Consider the following 15393-nt stretch of genomic DNA (forward strand, 5'->3'; position numbering starts at 1 on the left):
GGCTTGGGGCCCCTGAGCTGTTCTGGCTGGGCCTCTTCAGGGCATCACCACTAAATACACAGTCACTCTTTAAGTTTGTTTATTATTCATATATTTTTTCACACTTTTTTTTAGTTTAGTAACGATTTAAACACGAATACCTCTTTTCCACCAAAAACCCAGGTCCGATCTGGGTTTTTGGACATGGTTCCAACCCTGGTCAGACCCATTTACACTGCACCTTTGATCTGGGTTACTCCCAGGTCAGCCCTGTTCACAATGAACTCAGGTCTGCCCTGCTAAACCTGTGAGGTCATAAAAAGTGGGAGGTGAATGCTCCACAACCACCAATCCGCTCATTTTAGGCATGATCCAGATCAGATAACCTGGGTTGCCCCGTTTACACTGCACCATTACCTGGGTCCATCCTGGGTCCAACCCTGGTAGCTACCTGGGTTGGATTGCAGGGTCACTTGACCCAGGTTATTTTTCAGGGACTCTTTTACACTGAGCTGCGACCCGGGTAGACCCAGCAAAAACCCAGGTTTTTGCTCTGGTGTAAAAGGGGTATTATTTGCTAACTTCGTACACCCAATACTTTATAATACTTCATTGTCACCCTTTTTTTTCCATGTGATGCCCTGGGGGGGGGGGGGAAGGGATCTTTGGCTGGACTTTTTTGGGGTGCCTTGTGCCCCAAATGTGTACCAGAGTGTTAGGGACCTGCTCGACGAGGTGACCTTGACATTGGTGGGCAGGCCCATATAATTGGCCAACAATATGCTAACTACCTCTGATATGATATATAATTACAGTTTACATTTAAATGGGAACAATGATGATTGCATAGTGCATCTGCAATTTATTTTCCTATGCATTTTAAATAGATCTATGCTTGAGCACAGGTGGATTAATTAGCACCTTAGTTAATTTGATTTAACAATCTGTGCTCAAGCATGGATATCCTTAACTGTTTGGCTGCTTTGAGGATTGAGTTTGGGAACCACTGGGCTATAAGGTGGTCTTCAGATAACTTCTAGAGTAGCACTTCTCAAATTCAGCCCTCGATACATACTAACAGTCCAGGTTTTAAGGAAATCCAAGCTGGTCCTGAAGGGTCAGTAAGGCCTGGAGTTTTACTCTAATGGTGCATACACACGGTCAGATTTGCTAGATCATACTTATCGTTGAACGATAATTGATGAATGATTTTAAAATCGATTTAAGCGATTTTATCAACAATGAACGATTTCTGACATTAATTAAAATTAAAGTCGTCCAAATCTTACAGCAAACACAGTCGATGTCAGATATCTTTATCTGACATGCGGGAACGCGCATCGTTGGTTGATGCATGACCAACATGTCAAAGACATGAACAACCGTTATCATTCATATCTTTAAGAAAATCTGACCGTGTGTATGCGGCATAACTTGTTTCTCATTCATAAACTGGATTTGTACTTTTGGTTATTTTTTAACCTTAAATTTCTACCGGATCTCCATATTCAGGATGGAAACCCCCTATTCCAGAGGTTCCCAAACGTAGTCCTCAAGGCTCTCCAAAAGGTCAAGTTTTAGAGATATTCATAGTTGAGCACAGGTGGTTAAATCAAATTGTCTGAGGTACTAATTAAGTCACCTGTGTTCAACCATAGATATCTCTTGGAAGCAAAAAGGTAATGATTCCTGACATTTATAATGGTCAGCAGTAATGTCAAACTTTCCTTATATGTCCAAAATTTTAATATGGGCAAATCTCATATGATCCAACAAACCACACAGCCCACTCACTGGAGAGGTCCAAGTAGTAGGCGAGTTTAATTTAAGGCTCTAGAGCCTCAGGCCCGGGGGCAGTATAAGGCCCTCGGAATAATTTGGTTTGGCCCTCAAACTTTTTTCTGTGGCCCGCCCCCGTATGAAGTCACACGGAGGGGGCGTGGCCTGGAGCTGGCCCGCAAATAATGTTATATATATCCAAATGGCCCTCGGTAGAAAAAAGGTTCCCCACCCCTGCTCTAGAGATACCTCAGAAAATGGCACTGCTCTTACCATACACTCAATATCTTCAGGTAAAATCTGACCTGAACTAAAACCACACTATACGCTAATGGGCAGCCCGGACTGCCCATCTGGCAAATGCCAGAGCCAAATAGGCCGGGTTAAACCCTGCACGAGCAGCTCTGTTCGACTTGCATACTGACAGATGGGGTTGTGCCGCGAGGCCAGGCTCCAGTGACTCACAGCATACCGCTTTTGAGGTGAGGCCATGTCCCTTTTACTCAGCAGCCCCAGACCGTCACTGCTAATGGAAATGCCTATGTGACCCACTTCTGTAACACATTCTGCTCTCAATCTGCAACTGAGTTAGTTGGTGTTGGACAATTAAAAGTCTTTTATCAAATGTGTAAACTTTTCCGCGCACAGGAAAAGGAACCAGACCAATCGTGTTACTCCAATGAACTAGGACACAGAGTATATATTTGAAATGGGCATCACAGGAACTCTTAACTGGGCTATAGCGGGCTAGTGCCAATTATGCTAATCAATCTATGGTGCACTACCTATTAAAACACACTGGTTCACGAGGTAGGATTACCAATGTTTTTGTACAGTAGCCTATGCGAGTTCAAACTTGATATACACTGATGCCCCCATTTTTTTTTATCATCTAAATTGATGTAGCCTGAAGATCCAAATCAGATTACTTATATCCCTGCCATGTTAGGGAAAATTCTCCCATGGTATGTTTCATAAATGCCTGAAATCAAGAAAACTATTGTTGCTACAAGAAGTAATAAAACTGATTTTGTAAACTGTAATAAGACTCTCAGAAACAATAATAACTGAACAGTGATTGCGCTGAAAGAAAAAAAAAAATGTGGGTCCCAGGGATCCCTCACTTTAAAAAATAGGGGTCCTACGACAATTTATGCCTCACTGCCTGTAGCGCGTAAAAACACGCTATAGCGCATATTTTGCACTGAGAATGACATGGGGAGAAGGGAATGGTGGTGGGAGGGGAGAGTACACAGGACAGCAGTAGGGGTACAGACATGGGGAGAGAACAGGGGCACAGGTGGGAGCGGAAAGTACACAGGTAAGCAGAAGGGGAACAGACATGGGGAGAGGGGCATGTTCTATGGAAGCTGGTCATTTTTAAAAACTGAGCCCCTGAATACCTGTATCGTGTAAAAACGCGCTACAGTGTGTATTTCGCGATCACTGTTGAAGGTCTTCTGTAACAATTTTCTGAGAAACTTCTTTCTTTAATGGGTGAAGTTGTGGGATGTAGTTGGCATGTCTGAATACCGGCAGCGAAATCCCGACAGGTCGAGAACCCGGCACCAGTGTCCCGACCACTGGCATCCCAAAGGTTAGTATCGGGGTGTCAGGGGGAGGCTAGGGTTGGGTTGCGGTGTTAGGGTTAGGCACTAGGGGTAGGATTAGGCACCGGGTAGGGCGTGTTAGGATTAGGTGCAGGGAGGGGGAGGTTAGGTTTAGACACTAGGGGGGAGGTTAGGGTTAGGCACCGGGAAGGATGGGTTAGGCACCGGGGAGGGTGGGTTAGGCACCGGGGAGGGTGGGTTAGGGTAGAGGTTAGAAAAATACTTACCATGACTTCCTATGGGTGTCGGGATTCTGGCTGTCGGGATCCCGCTGTCGGTATTCTGACCAGCGGCATCCCAACAGCCGGGATTTCATACCCAAGCCGAAGGTGTTATGACCTAAGGATCATAGTAACAATATTATTCATATAAATGTATCTTTTACTGTAAACATCTTAGGCTGGGTACACACCTCAATCAGATTCTACTTAACATTTAACTAGCACCTTCTAGAAGATAATAGCTAGAATCTGATTGGTTGCTATGGGCAACATCTCCACGTCTAAAAACTCTTACCTTAGTAGATTTACCCCCTAGTGTACACTTTAGGTGCAGGGTGCTAGCCACTGAGGAGGGCATATTTTAATTTTGAAGGGCAAAATTTTACACAAGATGAATGGAAAAAGCTCCTGTCGTTGTAGCGATAGATCATGTCTAAAATGTTTACCTTTAAAAATAAAAATATGCCCTCCTCACTTAGCAGCACCCTGCACCTAGAGTGAACACTACACACCTGAACGACCGGCAATCGTGCCGATCTTCAGGGCAATTTGCCGGTACACACTTAAAACGAATGACAGAATTATCACTGTTCCGTTCTTCATTAATATGTACAGCTGCGCATGCGATATTGCCCGACTGGCCTTGCAGCACGGCCAATCACACGATATCGCATGCGACCACAGGAGCGTGCAAATCTGGTATACGCACTGCACGATATGGCCAAATCTCACCGATATCGTGCAGGTGTGTACCCGGCCTACGTTTCATCTAAACTTATATAAACACAGTCATCCACTCGCCTCTTCAATTATCTCTCTTACAGCCTCCCCATATAATCGATCTTACAAGATTAGGTTCAGTTAAGTTTACAAAAAACGTCAAATGTACATTCAGTGTACAATTCCAAGACAACAATGTCACTCAGTGGGTCCATCATAATGGGTCAGCTTAGAATCTCACCTTCTCTATGCCAGAGCTATGTAGTAACCATTTACTCTCTGCTATGATGAATGCATTCTATTAATTTTCTCATGCAGATTCATACTTTCTTCCCCAAACTTTCACATATGTGGGAAGTAAGCTTATACTGTAAGTGGTTCCAAAACTACCATCTAAACTAATTGTTGCTGGAATTAAGACATTTCACATCCCTTCACCAAGGAAAGGAATCTCTTTGGTAAACTAGAAGTCTTTCCCCATAAGGAGAGTACCTAGTTATCAAGGGTGTTAATGAGATCTAGAGGATTTTAGAGAATATAATTAAATTAGTCCAACTTAGCCCTAGATAACTTACATGATGCGGTCAGGGCTTATAAAACTCACTAACCCCTGCTTTTTTCCTTTTGCAATAGAAACAGTTATACCTGAAAATTCTGCAGAAATACAAAATGTAGTTATCATTACAAGCCGAGAAATTGAAAAATGCAGAATCCGACAGCTTTGGTTTATTTTCCATGTTTGCAGCTCAGAAAAACAAAACTGCACAAAGAGAGTACCAGTTTTTTTAGTTGCAGATCGGGCATAATGATGCACGGCGAGGGTCACTCATACTTTTTCCTCAATTATGCATCTTATTTTGTGGCTAAGTTGCAAAGTCTGTGGCATGATAAATAGGGCTATTTGGCTAGATTTGAGGATCGGTGTATGTGGATACATCTGTATGTTCACTAAATATGATGTGCTGATGAAACATGACTAATGAACCTCATTTAAAAAAAAAAAATGTAATCTGCAGGGACATTTGAGGGGGAATTGAATTGTTTGTGCTGGCGGCTTTAACTGCTAGGTGCCAATGAAGCAATTCAATTGTTGCTCCATTCAGGCGCAATAGCCCTCCATGTAGTCCTCCGGAGGGCCAAGGGGAAAGGAACTGGAAGTTTTTCAGAAGATGAAATTAGGGATTTATGGAAAATGAATGTAAAAGCAAACTTACAAAAGGAATACATTCCTTTTGAATTGAATATAGCAAATTCTGATGAATCCATATCTAGGGGAAAATTCAATTAAACGCAATGTGCCACCGAGCATCCCGAGATGCCCGGCTGCGCACATAATGGACATATAGGGTAAGCCAGATATTAAAAGTTTTCCCTCGCACCTCTATGGGCTGCAAGAGAAAACTTGCAATGCCCGCGTGCTCGATGTGCCATTCCGGAACAGCACATCAAGTCCATCTCATTCAATTAAATTCTCTCGCAGGGGGATAGAGCACCCTCCGTACAATAAATGAAGGGGCAGGGCAACAGCGCACCCTCCGTACAATAAATGAAGAGGCAGGGCAACAGCGCACCCTCCGTACAATAAATGAAGAGGCAGGGCAACAGCGCACCCTCCGTACAATAAATGAAGAGGCAGGGCAACAGCGCACCCTCCGTACAATAAATGAAGAGGCAGGGCAACAGCGCACCCTCCGTACAATAAATGAAGAGGCAGGGCAACAGCGCACCCTCCGTACAATTAATGAAGAGGCAGGGCAACAGCGCACCCTCCGTACAATTAATGAAGAGGCAGGGCAACAGCGCACCCTCCGTACAATTAATGAAGAGGCAGGGCAACAGCGCACCCTCCGTACTATAAATGAAGAGGCAGGGCAACAGCGCACCCTCCGTACAATTAATGAAGAGGCAGGGGAACAGCGCACCCTCCGTACAATTAATGAAGAGGCAGGGGAACAGCGCACCCTCCGTACAATAAATGAAGAGGCAGGGGAACAGCGCATCCTCCGTACAATAAATGAAGAGGCGGGGAACAGCTCATCCTATGCACAATTAATGAAGGGGCAGGGGGACAGCGTTCTCTTCGTCAATAATTGAAGGGGCAGCGTGTCCTATGTACAATATATGAATGGGCAGACTAGCACATACTACATACAATACATGAGGGGGCAGTGTGTGTCCTATGTACAATATAGGAAGCAGCAGGTGGACAGCACATCCTCTATACAATATAGGAAGCAGCAGGTAGCACATCCTCTATACAATATAGGAAGCAGCAGGTAGCACATCCTCTATACAATATAGGAAGCAGCAGGTGGACAGCGCATCCTCTATACAATATAGGAAGCAGCAAGTGGACAGCGCATCCTCTATACAATATAGGAAGCAGCAAGTGGACAGCGCATCCTCTATACAATATAGGAAGCAGCAAGTGGACAGCGCATCCTCTATACAATATAGGAAGCAGCAGGTGGACAGCGCATCCTCTATACAATATAGGAAGCAGCAGGTGGACAGCGCATCCTCTATACAATATAGGAAGCAGCAGGTGGACAGCGCATCCTCTATACAATATAGGAAGCAGCAGGTGGACAGCGCATCCTCTATACAATATAGGAAGCAGCAGGTGGACAGCGCATCCTCTATACAATATAGGAAGCAGCAGGTGGACAGCTCATCCTCTATACAATATAGGAAGCAGCAGGTAGCACATCCTCTATGCAATATAGGAAGCAGCAGGTGGACAGCGCATCCTCTATACAATATAGGAAGCAGCAGGTGGACAGCTCATCCTCTATACAATATAGGAAGCAGCAGGTGGACAGCTCATCCTCTATACAATATAGGAAGCAGCAGGTGGACAGCGCATCCTCTATACAATATAGGAAGCAGCAGGTGGACAGCGCATCCTCTATACAATATAGGAAGCAGCAGGTAGCACATCCTCTATGCAATATAGGAAGCAGCAGGTGGACAGCTCATCCTCTATACAATATAGGAAGCAGCAGGTGGACAGCGCATCCTCTATACAATATAGGAAGCAACAGGTGGACAGCGCATCCTCTATACAATATAGAAAGCAGCAGGTGGACAGCTCATCCTCTATACAATATAGGAAGCAGGTGGACAGCTCATCCTCTATACAATATAGGAAGAAGCAGGTGGACAGAGCACCCTATGTAGAACACATGAATGGGCAGGTGCTGAGCATCTTATGTACAATACACAAATGGGCATGTAGATGGAGCATCCCATGTATAATACATGAATGGGCAAGGTAGACAGAGCATCCCATGTACAATACATACGAATGGGCAAGGGGTCAGCTCATCCTACGTACAATAAATTCTAGGCCATAGAGAAACTAGTCTCTTACACACAACATGAATTGTTATGGGAACCTCTTACACACACTAACTTAGGTGGCAGGCATCACATCCTATATGCATGGGGAAGTTGTCAAGGTATTTTAAATGAAGTATATAAGATGGGGGACACTGCACCTTAAGCTGCATATACACGTAAAGATTTTCTGTCCAACCATCCAACTAGTTGATTGGTTGGAATGAAAATTGGTAAGGTATGAAAGCAAATGACAATCAGCAATTTGCTCCCAAACGCAGGAAAATGGCCAAAAACTGTTTGTTGAGCAAATTGTTTAGATCAATAGTTCTCAAACTCGGTCCTCAGGACCCCACACAGGTCACAGCAGGTGCACAGATGTAATCATTACTCACTGACACATTTGAAAAGATCCACAGGTGGAGCTAATTATTTCACTTGTGATTCTGTGAGACCTGGAAAATATGCACTGTTTGGGGTCCTGAGGACAGAGTTTGAGAACCTGTGGTTTAGATCAAACATTTAACAAACTTGTCTGAACGACCATTTTCATCTATTTTCTGGCATTTAGGAGCAAATTGCTGATCATCAGTTACTCCCATACCTTACCAGATATTCATTCCAACCAATCAACTTGTTGGCTGGTTGGACAGCTAATCTTCAGATGTGCGGCCAATAGAGTGTGGGGAGACGCGATGGATGGATAGTGAGTGGCAGAGACAGATTTAGGGGCACAGAGGGATAAATGTAATACACACACATATATTTATATATATTAGAGCAGATAACGGGCCGCCTCCGTGCTGGGACCCTATCTGGGGGCTGGAGCGCCGGCTGCTGTGGTACAGCAGAGTTTCCGGTGGATGTATGGCTGAGACAGTAACAATAGATGTGAATGGGAAGCATGTCAGTCCCATGAGAATCTCTGCCTGCCTCACTCACCTCACACTCACTTTCTTTCAAACCACCGGTATAAAGCCACGGACCCTCCGTCACAACCCACAATAACAGCCGCAGCGGACCCTCTAATCTGGAGCCAGACTCTTCAACTCGGGGTACTCAGTGTCCAGCACACATTTCCGGGTCACGCCCCGCCCAGGAAACGTCAGATGATGTCTCAATTTCGCGGCCATATTGGGATGGGAACATGAGTCACTGTATCAACCAACAAAGTGAGCAGAGCAAACTAAAGCCCGCTACACTGTAATACCGGGAGCAGCTATATGATTATGAAGTGATGTATTTTGCTTCAGCCGAATTACAACCTACTTCCTTTTATTCAAGCGTCGCCGGCCGCCTTACACTTGCACATGATGCCCCTTCCAGCTGGCATCTCTGGAAACTTTTTGCAGTAATTGTGATTGGCACATAAAGTGCTCAGGTTAATTTTTCTTTGAATAGCCAATCACTCAAGTGGTTTTTTTTTGTTGTTGTTGTGTGTGGCTATTTTTTTATTATTGGCTCCATTTATCACTAAAAATAGTTTTTGGCGGTATTCACCATTACGTGTACGGCAAAATCCATCAGTGTCTCCTTCCTGGCCAATATCCTCTCCAGTCTAAGGCCAGTTTCGCACACCATGGACTTCTGACGTTTTCTTTTTCCTGATGAGCAGTCCCTTTTACACGGGAAGCCAACGGACGCAATGCCGACCGCCTGCTTCCCAACTGCTTAATTCCGGGAAGGGTTAAATGACATATGTCGAAATCGCGATGCCTGTCATTTTACCTACGTTGGGAGACCGGCGCCCGGCATCCCGATCGAAGGGATGCCGGGCGCCGCTGCGGGGGGGGAAGTTAGGTTTAGGGCTTCCCGGGGGGGGGGGGGGGGGGGGAATTTAGGGTCAGGCACCCCCCCGGGAGGTTAGGATTAGGCTAGGGTTAGTCACCCCGCCAGGGGACTTAGGTTTAGGCACCCTAAAGGAGGGTTGGGGGGGGGGGGGGAATTAGATTAGCTATACTTATCTCTCTAGACAATTGGGATTTCCTCCTGTGTCGGGCAGACGCTGTAAGAATTAAATCATACTGATTCCCTTTCGCACACAACGGTTTGTGCCATGTGTGATGTTTTTCCTGTGCGTTAAAAATCTCTTTTCAATCTACAACACTGAAACCGTGGCCAGCAGCCGTCCAATGCAGTTCTCACGGCTGTAATGCGGCGACCGTGCTGTGGTCGTGAAGTGTGGAAGCCCTAATAAATTTGATACATCCACGGAAGTTAGATAATGCAGTGGTTCCCAAACTGTGCGCCGCGGTACCCTGGGGTGCCTCAGGACACTTGCAGGGGTGCCTCAAGTTGGTGGTCCAATACCAAATCAAATTATTTATGGTCAATGTAATGTAAATATGTGCACAATCAGAAGAATAAACCTGTCCACAGTTTGGTGACGAACAATACCTTTTACAGCATGATGGAGCACCTTGTCATAAGGCAAAAGTGATAACTAAGTGGCTCGGGGAACAAAACATTGGCATTTTGAGTCCATGGCCAGGAAACTCCCCAAACCTTAATCCCATTGAGAACTTGTGGTCAATCCTCAAGAGGCGGGCAGACAGACAAGACATGACAAATTCTGACAAACTCCAAGCATTGATTAGGCAAGAATGGGCAGCCATCAGTCAGTATGTGGCCCAGAAGTTGATTGAGAGCATGCCAGGGCGAATTGCAGGGGTCTTCAAAAAGAAGGGTCAACACTGCAAATATTGACTCTGCATTAACTTAATGTAGTTTGACACTATCTGAAATATTTCTAATATGTTTATGAATGTTTTATCCTATTAAGGTTATTTTTTTTTATCGATTTTAGTCCTGTTAAGATATACCCATCAGGATGTTTTGTTTGTTTAAAGATGTCGAAGTATATTCTGGAATTATAAAGTCTCTCACTTCCTGTTTGCATTCCAGTGGTGGAACGCAGAAGTGGATCTAATCTTAATGTTTACTCCAATGTGCACGTTATATCTTTACGCACAGACACTAGATACGCGCATGTGATTAATGATCAGATCCGTCATCTCCGCTGGAAGGCGATGCGTTCCAGCAGTGGAATGCATCGCAGTAATCTAGACTGCTCTTGGGATTTCCACAAGGTACGCTGTGAGATTTACTGTTATAGGATGTAGCAATTGGACTTTTTATGTATGTGCATGTGTCTATTTATATTTTAATACCGTTTATGGAATTTTACATGTGTTAATTGATTGGACTCCACCCCTCCCAATGGGTGTAGAGGTGAGGGTATTTAAGCTGGATCCGAGACTCACTAATGTTATGCGTTGATAAAGACCTGCGGGTAGAAACATGTCGGCATGAGGACTATGTGCTTTTATGGATTCACCCCCTAGACTGCACTGTCCATTCTAGGGACTGATTATTTGACTCTGACACCTCCGAAGTTGTCATATAGAGTCATTTGTTTACATCTGTGACTGTCCCTGATTTAGTATGGCGTTGTACAGGATGTTGATTGTTTTCCTTTTTATTTCTGAATAAATTCCCTGTCACTTAAGGATTTTGTGGAAATTTGTGTCTCAAATCAGCTTAGATACAATTATATATAGAACATCTGATGTCACATGTGAGTATAGTATGCTCACACACAAAAAAAATCGCTTTAAGATTGTATATGTTCCAGTAAGCACCTATTTGTATCCACTTCTTTGAATATGGTGATAGTGCCATAAAAGATATCTTTACATGCAACCTACTTGCTTTCCATGTGAGTAGGGTGCGTCGAGTTACTTCCTGCATCTCAATTTATTGTTAAACATTTTTTGTGTGTAAAAGGACCGACACATTGTCCTTTTTTCCATTTATCTATATGGTTCTGAACAACCGATGAGGGAGGGGAAAAAAAAAAAAAAAGGACTTGTTTTACAGATCTGTACACCCCATCTTCAATGTTTACCAACATTGTTATATTTCTTTATTAATGTATGGTTTGATATAATTGTGTTTCATTTAGTCATTTTAGCACCTATATCTGAGGACTTCCATTTTTCTGTTTATGTTTTATTTAGTGTATGGTGACAATTGAAGTTTTTGTAGACTTGGGCAGCTCAGGTTGCGCTTTGGTGTGGATCCATTTACTCTTTCAACATCAATGTTGCAGCTGGGGCTTCTCTTTGCCCCATCTTTGTCTCCTCCTGGGTGAATAAAGCGTGGAAAAATGGGCAGATTTGCGGTTTTGGTTTCAGGTCTCTAGCCCACATTCTGACTTGATTCTTCTGGTTGAGCATATCCAGGAATATGCCTCTTATCTGGGCGAGGCAGATATGGATGCAGGTTTGGTCTGTTCCAGGGACTCTAAGGAGTTGCAGCTCACTGAGCTCTTTCGCTGCGGTCCTGGCAGGCCTGCACAGAATATCAGGAAGCCTTGCCCCCTTCCAATGATGTCCTACTTGGACCAAATTGGACAAATAATCACCCTGTCCATTGGGGAATGGGGCTAAGTTCTTTTGTCCCTTCCTCAGCTCCCCAAGGCAATGAGTCAGTCAGTGCCCTCCTTTCAGCCTTGCGGTTTTACAGGGTCAGTCATCGGGCAAGTGCAGCAGGTCTAGGGGCTGCCAAACCTGGTATGGCCACCGACCGAATGCCCGATCTTCAGCGAAGCCTTCTGCATGATGATTTACATACACTTATAGGAAATCCTATGGTGTGAGCCAGTCTGCTTTATCAGGACGCTTGCTTTCGAACATCTGTTGATGTCTGTCTGTGAGATATCTTCTTAGTAGATTGCAGGATAGACCTGTTGAGCCTTCCTCCTTAAAGGCTCTCCTCCAAAGGTGTTCCTGTGTCTCATCAAGAGAGTCTGGCTGTGCGGAATTTTCTCTTTTTAAATGTTGTGATTCCATTTCAAGCAAATGAAAAGCAGGACTTCTATTCAAATCTGTTTGTTGTTCCCAAGCTGGATGGTTCCGTGAGACACATTCTTAATCTGAAGTCACTGAATATTAATTTATGCTTTTGGAAGTCACTCCTAAGCTCTTGGCCTGGAAAAGGGGGAGTGTCCATGAAAATCTCTTCTGCTGTTTGCGATATGGTATGCTCATTACCAATTCAGGGACCTATCCCTTTGACATCTCAACCATCCCTCTGGTCTTCATAAAGGTGATGGCACATCTCCACTCGCTAGGTGTTACTATTGTCCTCAAGGCCCCTTCCTCAAAGATACTTCAGTCCCTTGTTCGTCTGACACATATGTTGAGCTCTCACGGTTTGATTTTCAATTTTTAAAAAGTAGAGCCTTGTCCCATTGCAGAGGGTTATTTTCATGGGTATGTGGGTCACCTCCTCCCTGAAAAGGGTCTTTCTGCCCTGTTAATATTGTGGTCATCCAGGCCTTGGGTTCGGATGGTCCTGCAGAAAAGGGCGATTTCAATCGATCTCTGCATGCTTCTGTTGGAGAAACCTGTGTCCTTTGCGGTGGTTCAGTTCAGACAGTTCCAGTCCCGGGACCTTCAGTTGGATTTGTTGTCCAAGTGGCATGGGTTACAGCTCCACCTGTCCCAGGTCTTCGTCTCTCCCCTCTGTTCCTCCTCTGCTTGCTGGTTTCCAGACACAAATATCACCCCATCATTTGGGACTGGATTCAGGGGACTATGGACAACAGTCTCCAGGGCTGGGGGGCAGTTGCTTCAGTTCAAGTGTTTTTTCGTTCCCGTCCATAAATGTGCTGGAACCCCAGGCTATTTTCGAAGCTTTGAAGGAGATTTAGCTTCATCTGTAGGGATATCTGATGAATGTCCATTCGGACAATGCTATGGCTGTGGAATGTCTCAATCATCAGTGGGACACAAAGTGGTGTTTGGCAATTCTAGAGATTCGTGACATCAGTTGGTGGGCACAGCATCACGTCAGTGATATTGGCAGTGTTCATTCCCTGGGTCAAAAATTGGGAGGCCGACTACCTATAAAACCATAAAGAGGTCTAGCCCGGCATGCGGTACCTCCATTCAAAAGATTTTTGGGTCCTAGTGGACTGATGGGTTTTGCCGGATGTTGATCTGATGACGCCTCCTAAGAACCACAAGATTCTAATTTATTGCTCCAGGTTGTGGGATCCTGCAGTCTTCACGGTCAATGCAATGTCTATTCTGTGGGTTCTAAAACGCAGCAACCAGGAACAAGCGACAAGTCATTCTGGTTGATCCAGACTGGCCTCAGCAGTCTTGGTACTCAGACCTTCAAGGTCTGCTAGTGGCGTCATTCAGATCTTTACAAGGCCCCTTTGTCAAACCCACATTACTTTGGATGCATTTAACATTGCTGTTGAGATCGCCATCTTGAGGGCCAAGGGGAGTCTGGAAGCGATTATCCCAAAGATGCCGAAGGCACTGGAAGCCAGTTTCAGCTCAGCATTATCACCTGACTTTGCGGTCTTGTGTCGTTTGGGGAGAGAAGAGATTCCATTCTTCCTCCTTTTGGCTTTCCTGTATCCTGTTGTTACTTCAGGAGGGCTTGGATGCAGAGTTGCATTTGGGATCCCTGAAGGTGCAGGTGTTGACCTTGTCTCTATTTTTACAGCATCGCCTTGTCTTGCTCCCTGAAATTCAGAAGTTCATGCAGGGAGTCTCTCATGTACAACCTTTGTTTCCTTCCTTCCACGGCTCCTTGGGACTTTAATTTGGTCCTCTCTTTCTTGCAGTCGGATCTCTTTGAGCCTCTGGCTTCAGTTGATCTTAAGTGGAAGAATGTCTTCGTGCCTCAGCTAAGAGGGTTTCAGAGGTCAGTGCTGCCTTGTCATATTCCTTTTCTAGTATTTCACGACAACAGGACAGTGCATTGTACAAAGAATTCCTCCTTATCGAAGGTGGTTTCTCAGTTCCACATCAATAAACAGATTGTGGTCCAGTTTATTCTATGGATGTGGTCCATGCCATTCTGACATGTTTGTGGCACCTCTGAAACTCAACAGATGGACTTCTTTATCCTCTATGATTCTTGCAAGAGGGGTTGGCTGACTTCAAAGCGTACAGTTTCTTTGTGCGGTTAGTCAACAGACATTGCTAGAGGCCAGCCACTTAATTTCAGGATTATTCATCATTCTACTCGATCGGTGGATACCTTTTTCGGCTGTGCACCATGGCGCCTCTGCGGACCAACTGTGGCGTGTGTACATATGGTCTTTTATATTTTTGCCAAATTCTATTGTTTTGATACCTTTCCATCTAAGGGATGCAAACTTTGGAAGCAAGGTGTTCCTGTCCCTGCTTTGGCACATCCTCAGAGTCCCAGTGGAAGTAGGAGAAAACAGGATTTTTGTACTTACCAGTAAAATCCCTTTCTCTGATTCCATGGGGGACACTGGGCACCCTCTCAGCACTGTTTTGTTGTGTATTCTAGTTCACCTGTTGGGAGTTACCTGATATGACCTTATATTGCTCCTTTTGTGATGCCTTTGTTGACTTGTTGGTTAGGAGTTCCTTTTTTTCTGTCTTCTCTTAGTTAAAGTTAACAAAACCCGAGTCAGGTGGGGTATAGAGGGGGAAGAGCCCAGTCAAAATTAAGTATTAAAGTGCCAGGCTCCACTCACCACCATCTATACCTAGAGTCACAGAGTACCCCTGGGAATCAGAGAAAGGGATTTTACTGGAATGTACAAAAAAAATCCTTTTTATTTCTCTGACAAATAGATATTTGATAAGTCATTAAGTCCAGTGCTGGCATACCCTATGAAACCCTTCATGACAAAGTTAAATTAGACTCAGGGTCTTTGCCACAATTTAGGACCCCAAGATGTGGCC

General features: G+C 44.6%; 1 protein-coding gene across 2 annotated transcripts in view; it reads right to left on the reverse strand.

Annotated features, from left to right (window-relative positions):
* PSEN1 (presenilin 1) overlaps positions 1-8736 on the reverse strand; it is a 67594-nt gene extending 58858 nt beyond the window's left edge. The window contains exon 1 of one of the 2 annotated variants that reach the window (XM_088471271.1): positions 8602-8736. The gene's annotated coding sequence lies outside the window, so the exon portion shown is untranslated. Of the gene's footprint in view, positions 1-8590 lie in introns of both variants that reach the window. The other variant, XM_088471270.1, reaches the window with a different exon arrangement.
* Positions 8737-15393: the final 6657 nt, after the last annotated feature.

The sequence above is a fragment of the Taudactylus pleione genome, unplaced genomic scaffold (genome assembly GCF_031769625.1).
Source record: "Taudactylus pleione unplaced genomic scaffold, aTauple2 ptg000113l, whole genome shotgun sequence".
NCBI classification, from domain to species: Eukaryota; Metazoa; Chordata; class Amphibia; order Anura; family Myobatrachidae; genus Taudactylus; species Taudactylus pleione.